At 45.7% G+C, this 9,149-nt stretch overlaps 1 pseudogene; it reads left to right on the plus strand.

Annotated features, from left to right (window-relative positions):
• Nucleotides 1–5,231: 5,231 nt before the first annotated feature.
• On the plus strand, nt 5,232–5,831 carry LOC119340274 (annotated as a pseudogene).
• Nucleotides 5,832–9,149: the final 3,318 nt, after the last annotated feature.

The raw sequence follows: 9,149 nt of genomic DNA on the forward strand, positions 1-9,149 counted from the left end.
GACCCGCTCGGTTGTCTAGACGTTCTTTCTCCCGCAAACCGGAAGCAAACCGGGTGGGGGGCTTTCCAGGCGTACGGGCCGCTGTCACGCACACGCCGCTTCCTACGTCGCATTCATGCCGACCCAAACCACGCAGCAACCGACATTGATGCTGCACGGTGTGACCGAACCACTACTGCAGGAATGCCTAGCAGTGGCGGGTGGGAAAACGCTAGCAGTGGCGGGCAAGGCTCCCAGGGGTGCCCGCCACTGACTTCCCGCGACTGCTATGACCACATCAGTGGTAGGCTGTCGCTCGCTACTGGTAGAGCCTCATCAGTGGCGAGTGCTGGATTTTGCTCGCCAGTTAGTAGAATATTGGCAGTGGCGGGCAGTGTTTATGTGCCGCCACTACTTATTCTCGTTGCACAGTGGCGTGCTTACTGGAGCACCCGCCACTGAAAAATTGGGCATGCTAAATAAATTTTTTGCAGCTAGGCAACAATTGTGCTGGCATGACTGCGTTTTGCAAAAAAATATATATAAGAAATTTAATATAAACATCAGCATTTTGATATTATGCATGAATGTTCACACTACGTAATTAGTAGTTTAGTAATTCACCAGTACTTGATTAGCATATGGGTTTTGCTAGGATCGATGCATGGAAGAGTTCAACATTATATACATTACTGTTCAAAGGATCTACTTTGATGGTAACATCTATAGTGTTGCTCATAGAATTAAAACATCAGACGAACTAGATGTGCCCTAGACAGACTTTTTCACAAAATGAGTTAAAGGACCGAAAGTGCAAACCTGATATATCAGATAGACGAGGAATTAAGCCAGATAAATCTGTGTTCGATGTGTACGAAAGAAAGATAAAGAGCAAGTTGTCCTTCCGCAAATAGTGGATCCCATGAGCATTCAATATCCCGTCCATCTGATTCATCTAGCTAGCTTGTTAAGTCTTTTGCCTCATTGTACTATTATTGCAGAAGAAGAGTAACTAACACTCCCAAGATATGGATGTGAACTTGAATCATCTTCAGAGAGATGACACATGATCCTCAACCCTATACCAGAAGGCTCGGTTAATTCGCTAGTAGTACTCGATTAGCATATGGGTTTTGCTAGGATGCATGGAAGAGTTCATTATTATACATTACCGTTCAAAGGATCTACTTTGACGGTAACATCTATAGTGTTGCTCATAAAATAAGAACATCAGATGAAGCGTGTGTACTATTTTTACAAAATGAGGCAAAGGACTCAAAAAACTAACATGATGAATCAGATGGACGAGGTATTAAACACTCACCTGATTCACTACTTGCGGCAGAACTAGCCCTATCTTTTGCAAACACCAAGCAAATGTTTTCCTCCCACACAACTATTGTTCCCATGCGACAGCTGCAAGTTCATATTGTGCCTTTGCCTTCTCATTTACAGGGAGCAACTTGTATTTCTCCTGCCCAAGTGCCTTGTATACTACTGATTCAAAACACTTTGATTAAAAATACAAGAAACACCCTACAAATTACAAGCAAGGGCACAATACAAACTTGCCATTGTAACATGGAAACAAGGTTTGTGTGCCAGCAAAATCTTTCTTCGATGTGTACGCAATATAGAATCAGTTGCCTTGCCGCAAATAATGGATCCCATGAGCGTTCAATATCCCGCTCATCTGATTCATCTCACTTGTTTTTAATTTTTTTAACTCATTTTATTAGAACAATAGTTTGTACTCATCAAATGTCATTATTCCTTGAACTCTTCTCGGAGAAGAACACTAACCTTCTGAAAATGCATGTTCAGAAGGAAATGTGTGTACAAATTACCGTGTAATATTCGTAGTCCTCTTTAAGTAGTCGGACTCGGGGATCTGAAGAACTCACTCTCGTGGTTCATTTGCTGTGTTCATAGATGTAAGATTAAAAGTCAATGGAATAATATTCATGCAATCTCACATTAACAACACTAAGATCACACATTACCAACACTAAAAATACAGATTCATATGTAAGAAAATTAAACATGCGTATTTACCACATAAAGGCATATGGAACTAAGTTCACACAAATCATATAAGATAACATAACAAGATGAAATTAAGTTCAGCTCCATCATAACAACATGAAACTAAGTACATCATCTCTCCAATCATCTTCTTAATCTTGGCTAGGGTGATATTCGCAACTTTCGTGGGCGCAGGTATCCTCTGATGTGGTACTACGGTGATTGTCGGACACCGTGCCACAGATAGATCTTGTTGCTGCCAGGATGACCCTCCTCAAATTCGTGAAGGCAACGTAAGAACGACCTTCCAGCTTGCATCCATAATTCTCTAGCAATGTTCATCCAATTTTAACCATGGAAATACATTCTGCCTCCCATGTTGGTGAGAGTGATGGTTAAGGGAATGCCATTTTTAAGCATCGCCATGTCGAGCTGAATCGTCCACTCCTCATCCATTGCCAGGTTGGCCACACGCATGAAATCCTCCCTTCCCCAACAAGGGATGCACTGAGTATGACAAGAAGAAAACATAAATTAGACAATTGTGGGCGTCATGAAGGTCATCCCGAAGGTCGACACATATCTCACTGCATGAAATCTTAAGTCGTACACGCACCCCGCACGCGGATGGATGCCTACTCCTCCTATATATAGGGAGAGAGATGGAGGCATGGCCGAGCCTAGAGAACAAGAAGGGGTGCAGCTGCGTGGTCCATGGTCAGTGGCAAAGGCCATGCCACAGATCAGTGACGTGGCGCAATCCATACCCTCCACTGCCTACCTGCGCGCATTCATTTCATTACGTGACCCAAGCACGTACACCGTTCAACAAGGGGCTTTGCACAATGACCAGGAAGCAGCATACCCGCTGCATGCTTCGTTTTCATTAACGCGGCCTAGTAATCAAGCGTAGGCCTTGCATGCGTTGTAGTACCTGCTTTAATGAATCAATGGGGAGGGCAGCCAATCACCACACAAAATTGAGTGCTCCCTCTCCCAAGATTAATAACAGTCTTTGCATGCTCCCTCTTCCAAGATTAATACCAGTCTTTGCATGCGCCAATAAGTATAAGAAGCTATGACGACTTGCACTGTGCATCTCACACGTAGACCGATGACCATTTCTTGTACTCCGTATATTAGTAGTATGGTTAAAGCCAAACTTATAAACTTTGAGAAAGTTTATAGGCACGTTTCTTGTACTCCTTTTGTTTTCATTTACTCCGTATATTAGCTATGGTCAAAGCCAAACTTTATAAACTTTGAGAAAGTTTATAGACAAAAAAAAACAAAAAAAATAAATAAAAACCTAATATGCAAATTTTATGAACTTTGACTTCAGTCAAACCTAATATGCAGAGTAAATAAAAAGGAAGGGAGTATATATGTATAAAAGAATCTATGTATAAAAAAAATCTAAAACAACAAAATACAAGATAGATTTGCATTTCCCTTTTTCTTCCGGCGTCTTGGCCTCCATGACCTATCTCTCTATCAGTGAATGGCACAATCACGAGCACAATAAATTGCCATAATATAGTATGCCTGCACATACAAACAAAGGAAGACGCATGACCAATTCATGACCCACATGATATACTCATTATTCAGCTCAGCTTGAAATATGATATTTCATTTCGGGATTCATGGAAATAAATAAATGTCTCTCTCACAACACCCAGCCCAACATCACAAGAGTTGGGAAATGACATCATGTTTCAACACTTCTCTACCAGCTTACAAACAAAACCAAGACATTCTATCTACACAACAGTATCTACCACCAGCCATATCCATCATTTGGCACTTGCGCAACACAAAGCACAAGTTGCTGGCTTGCCTTGCCATTTTACGCAATGCTTCCAAATCTCGGCTCTCAGGGGCCACTTCTTCTCTCTTCGGGACCTTGCCACTTCTGCAACCTAGATGTGTCCTAGACAGACCCATAAAAAATATCATCATCTTAATAATAAAAATGCTAGGTTACTAAAGATAAAACAGCCATAAACAAAAACAAATTTTATCTGCCAAAAAAAACTTGACTTGTGAACATTAGATAAAAAATGCCATCCTCTTAATAATAAAAATTTCATTTTATTAATAATAAAAAGTGCAAAAACAAATTTGACTTGTGAACGTTAGGAATTTTTTTATAAAATTTGCCATGTGACAAACTTCGACAAATTATAAAACGGCGTCATGTACCTAGGAAAAAACATATTTTGACTTGCCACTAGTGTAAAAAATTCTCTTCTATTATAGGACGGAGGGAGTAGTAAAAACAAGAAGAAAAAAGATGGACCAAGATTTTCGATCCCAGGTGGAGGCTCACGCATGACTAGTTTTTTTCTTTTTAGGCAACGTCGCGCGAAGCTTTATTGATTCGTCACAATGTTTACATGGACGGATGGTAGATTTTCGGGTGCCCTAACCAAACACGGCGGCCACCATCGAGAGATAAAGCATGTCTCGCTAAGTTGTGAGCTTCATAATTGGAGCTCCTAAACTCATGTCTAAAGTTACAAAATTCAAAAACTGACGAATGGTCAATTATTTCATGTATAACTGCACCGTAACTCGCCAATGGGGTGTGCTTGTATGGTCCTAGTACAGGCAATGGAATGGCACATATGACTTGTAGCCGCTGGGAGCTCTATTCCGATTAGCAAAGGCCCATTTTGACATTAGCCTTCATTGACTTTCAAATCATGTATGAGCCTCGTAAGTGTAACAAGTCGGCACATGTTTTAGCGGGTTTAGGTGCATCTAGTCCATATTTGGGTGGATGAGATCCCAGAACTTGTAAACTCTGCTGAGCTAAGTTAATGGAATATCAGTGTTCCATGTAAAGAAAATGTTATCATTGGCACTAACCCAAAGTTCATCATACTGCTCAAACGGTAGAGCCAAGTGGGGTGCTCCCGTGGTTGTATTGGCCGAGATCGATCGACTCCAACAAAAAGACGGCGATCGGTTTGGCTTGGGCTGCTCAAATCCATCCATCGTGGGTGGTCCGGACACGAGTCGCGTACGTGTCGATCTTCATGCGATTCGTGTAGGTCTAGTCTCTTGTGGCTACGTGAGCCTTTAAATATAGTACAGCACAATCCAAACTTAGATTGATCACCGCGAGCGTTTCGACCAGAGTTCGCCCAACCGAGACCGTCGCCCTTCCACACATCTCATCTAACCTATGTGCTACTCCCCGGCCTAAATTTCCTGTCGTGATGAGGACCATGGCGCTGCTGCTGCTGGTGTCGCTGCTGGCGGCGGCGGCGGCGGCCACGAGCAACACATCTGACAACGTGCACAATGAGAGGAGCGAGGAGGAGGCGCGGCGGATCTTCCTGGAGTGGAAGGCCGAGCTCGGCAAGACCTACAGCTCCCTCGCCGAGGAGGAGCGCGCGTACGACATGTTCAAGCACCGCCTCCACGACATCGACCAGTGGTGGCACAAGAGCGGCTACTCCGCCTGGTCCTGGGACAGGGAGAGGAGCGAGGAGGAGACTCGACGGATCTTCGCGGAGTGGATGGCCACCAACGACAAGATCTACAGCTCCATCGACCACGAGGAGCACCGCTACGCCATATTCAAGGACGCCCTCCGTCAAGTCGATCGGAACAACGCCGGATAGGCCTTAGGGGTCGACACTAACCACCAGGGCATCAACGGCTTCACCGATCTCACCCTGGAGGAGTTCAACGTCGTTTGCTCCGGGTTCATCCCGGAGGGCTTCGAGCCATCGCCGGCCGACTTAAGAAGGGATGCCGAGATCCAGGAGCGCTTGCGGCTAGTATATGCCCCTCCATCCCTTTGGGCTCATTGACATCAGAGATACTATCAGTTATAGTCTATGTCTATCTATTTCAATATATATGAGGCTAGTAAACTCTAAAGAAATATGTAAATAAGACCCATGACATGATTTTTTCGATGCCATGTAATCTTGGTTGATCGAAATTTACTACTTGATTGGTTTCTTGTTGGTCCCGTGCAATGTTTTCATCATGTAGAACAGAAAGTAGAAAATTACCATAAATCGTGCTTGTTATTATAAACGAAAAATTAGAAACATGCATAAAGAAATCACTAGCGACATTTACCTTATTATCACGTTGATAGGATATGTGTTGCCTGATTGTAAAATATTCGACTAGAGTTAAAAGCATAAGTACGTGAAAAATTATAGCAACACCTGAAATATATGATTAGGTTTCCCATCGTGAGGATGAACCACTAAGCCTCCGCGTGCTCTCGCGCCCAGGTGCCGGGGAGGTCAACAAATTGGAAGGGGCTCACATGGATATCAACGTAATTCAACACTCTTTCAGCACGGAAGATACTCACATTAATGTCAACGTGCTCCCGGTGGGGCAAAAAAAATTGGGTCCTTGAGACGTGCCTCCTCGAAGCCGCAACCGGAAGGTTTGCCCATGCGATAGTTTTTCCATGTAATATCAACGCTGGTGCCGGGCCCGGCGTGACAGTGATCAAGCCAGGGCGTCCCTAACGTGGACCAGATCGGAAGAAGGGCCGTACATTGATGGAGATCGAAGAAGACCGCCACGGAAGAAGCAAGAAGCGGGCGGGGGATACTACCGCCGGCTGTCCGTCGTCGAGCGGCTCTGGCGGTGGCGGGGTGAATGGTGCGACGGGAATGGAGTTCTCTTGGCGGTTGTATCTGATCGCCTCCGGAGTCGCCCTACCGTGCAACCCGGGAGGGAGTTTCGTGGTATAAAATTCATATCTTTAAATTCCAGAGAAAAGGGGACGAAACTTAAGGTTTAGAAACTTTGAAAACTAGAAAGATGCCTCCCATGTTGCAGCGGGAATTCGAGAACATACCTAGAAAAATTCATATTGAATTACCCAAAATACTTTTACTTTATAACAATATATAATCTGGAACATATATGGAACTTTGTACAGAAGAAATATTTATCGTGTAAGCAAAGGCGTTATTATTCAAAGTGCAATATCTTCCGATTAAATTATTAGTATTCTAATTTGATTCATTTTACTACGGGTGCATGAATTATTGAGAGAAGTACAATTTCAAAGAGAAACTAATTGTTTCGATTGTTCATTGTGTGTGATGAGGAATTTCAGCAAATTGAGTAAACAATACACTTTTCTACATCAGCCGAGATATGTCAAAAATCATGACTTATGTGAAAGAAAATACTTCAATAACATGGGGAAATGACATAAGGGGATTGTCAATGTAAATCTTGGAACTAACTCCAATCCAGATGGTCAAATTAGATTCTGGCGTACACAAAAAATAGTGTGAACGAACTTAACCACCTGGCAAGGGCATCAATACGGACATCCAGACGGGAAGTTCAGCTAGTGTTGGGAGATCGACTTGCTTGGTGGAGTGGGTCACCGTTTGTTGTGTTGGTGTCATGTTGTGGTCTCCGATGTGTCGTCGGTAAGAGTGGGTAGGGCATGCTTATTCTGGATGCAACCGTCGTGCTATCAAACAACGAAGATGCTAGAACGACGTGTGACCCTCCCGTGTCTACGCTGCCAGGCGGCCGCCCCTCTCACCCCTCCTCCGTCAAGCTCCCCTGTCGCCGCCACGGGGCACGGCCGGGCAAAGCCCTAGTGGCACCGGCGGCAGCTGGGCTTCTTCGTCCCTTGCACGGCGGGGAGGACGTGGTGGTGCGCTTTCCTGCCAAGGCATTGTTTCGCGTCAGGGGCCACGGCGGCGGCAGTCGGGCTCGGCACAACATGACATGCAGCGAGGTGTTGGTGCGCTCCTCGGTTGACGGCGGCTCTGCTGGCCGGATTCTTCAGAAGGCGAGGGTTATGGGCGGACAACGTAGCAGACAACCAATCCTGTAGTGGATATGTCTCAAGTGGATGGGGTCGGTCACAGTCATGCGTACGTGGGATCCTACTCTAGGACGCGGAGGAGGCGAGGACAAGTGCGGCGTCCCAGCTGCCAACCCTCGTCATGAACTAAGCATAAATATGCCTCTGTCCCCATGCCATGTGTTTGTGCAAGGTTACCACGTTTCTCCAACAAAACAAACGCTTAATCAGCTCGAACCCATCGTCCGGAGTCCCCTAGAACGAACAGGAACAAGGAGGACCAGACATGAGATCCAAACCAACGTCCACCACGAGCAATGGCGTCGGAGTGCTCCTTGGCCCATGGCGTCTCCCTCCCCGCGCACCGGCCGCCCCTCGCCTTCTTCACCTCCTGCAGGTAAGTATAACCAATCTGGCCTGCTTTTCCATTACGGCGTCCTTCTCCTTTAGTCTTGCCGACAGTGTGCTCTCTTTTGACAGCAGGCTGTGGCACGGCACCGTGTGCACGAGGGCGAACCATAGAGTCGTGGCGGCGGCGAGGCCGGCGGGCGCAGTCAGGAGGATGCTTGGCTCAGCCAGGGCACGGTACTGCATGAGAGTGCAGAGCACGAGCGATCGACCCTGTCCATCCTTCGAGTGTCCACAGACAAAATCTTACACGCCTGTTCCTGCTTTCCCACATACGGCAGCGAAGATACCTTGCTGATGTTCGAACCAGATGACCACAGTATTGCGTCAGTTAAGCTTTTGCTACTCGTCTTTGAGATCCTTTCAGGACTCAAAATAAACTTCCTTAAAAGCGAGGTCATCACCATGGGGATGGACGACCAACAAAGCTTGCGAGTAGCGAACCTACTTAATTGTAAGCTAGGGAGCTTTCCAATTAAGTACCTCGGGCTTCCGATATCGCATCGAAAACTTTCTATACTTGAGTGGAGCCTCTCTATGGAAAAGTGGCTAATAGGGTCTGCCCGTGGCATGGGCGGTTTATGTCCTCCGCTGCTCGCCTCATCCTGACTAACTCGAGCCTTTCCTCCCTTCCCTTATTTACTACGGAGACGTTCTTACTAGCTGACGGCGTGCACGCTAGGCTCGACACCCCTAGATCCCGTTTCTTTTGGGAGGGAACCGACATCAAATGTAAATACCACCTAGTTAAATGGGCAGTTGTATGCAGGCCTAAGAAATTCGATGGGTTGGGGATCTTGAACTCGAAACTTATGAACGTCGCTCTCCTTTCCAAATGGTGGTGGCGGCTTGCCCAAAACGAGTTGGGTCTCTGGGCACAGCTTCTAAAAGCGAAATATTTCCCTAAGGGGAACCC

This window comes from Triticum dicoccoides, chromosome 7B (assembly GCF_002162155.2).
Source record: "Triticum dicoccoides isolate Atlit2015 ecotype Zavitan chromosome 7B, WEW_v2.0, whole genome shotgun sequence".
NCBI lineage: Eukaryota > Viridiplantae > Streptophyta > Magnoliopsida > Poales > Poaceae > Triticum > Triticum dicoccoides.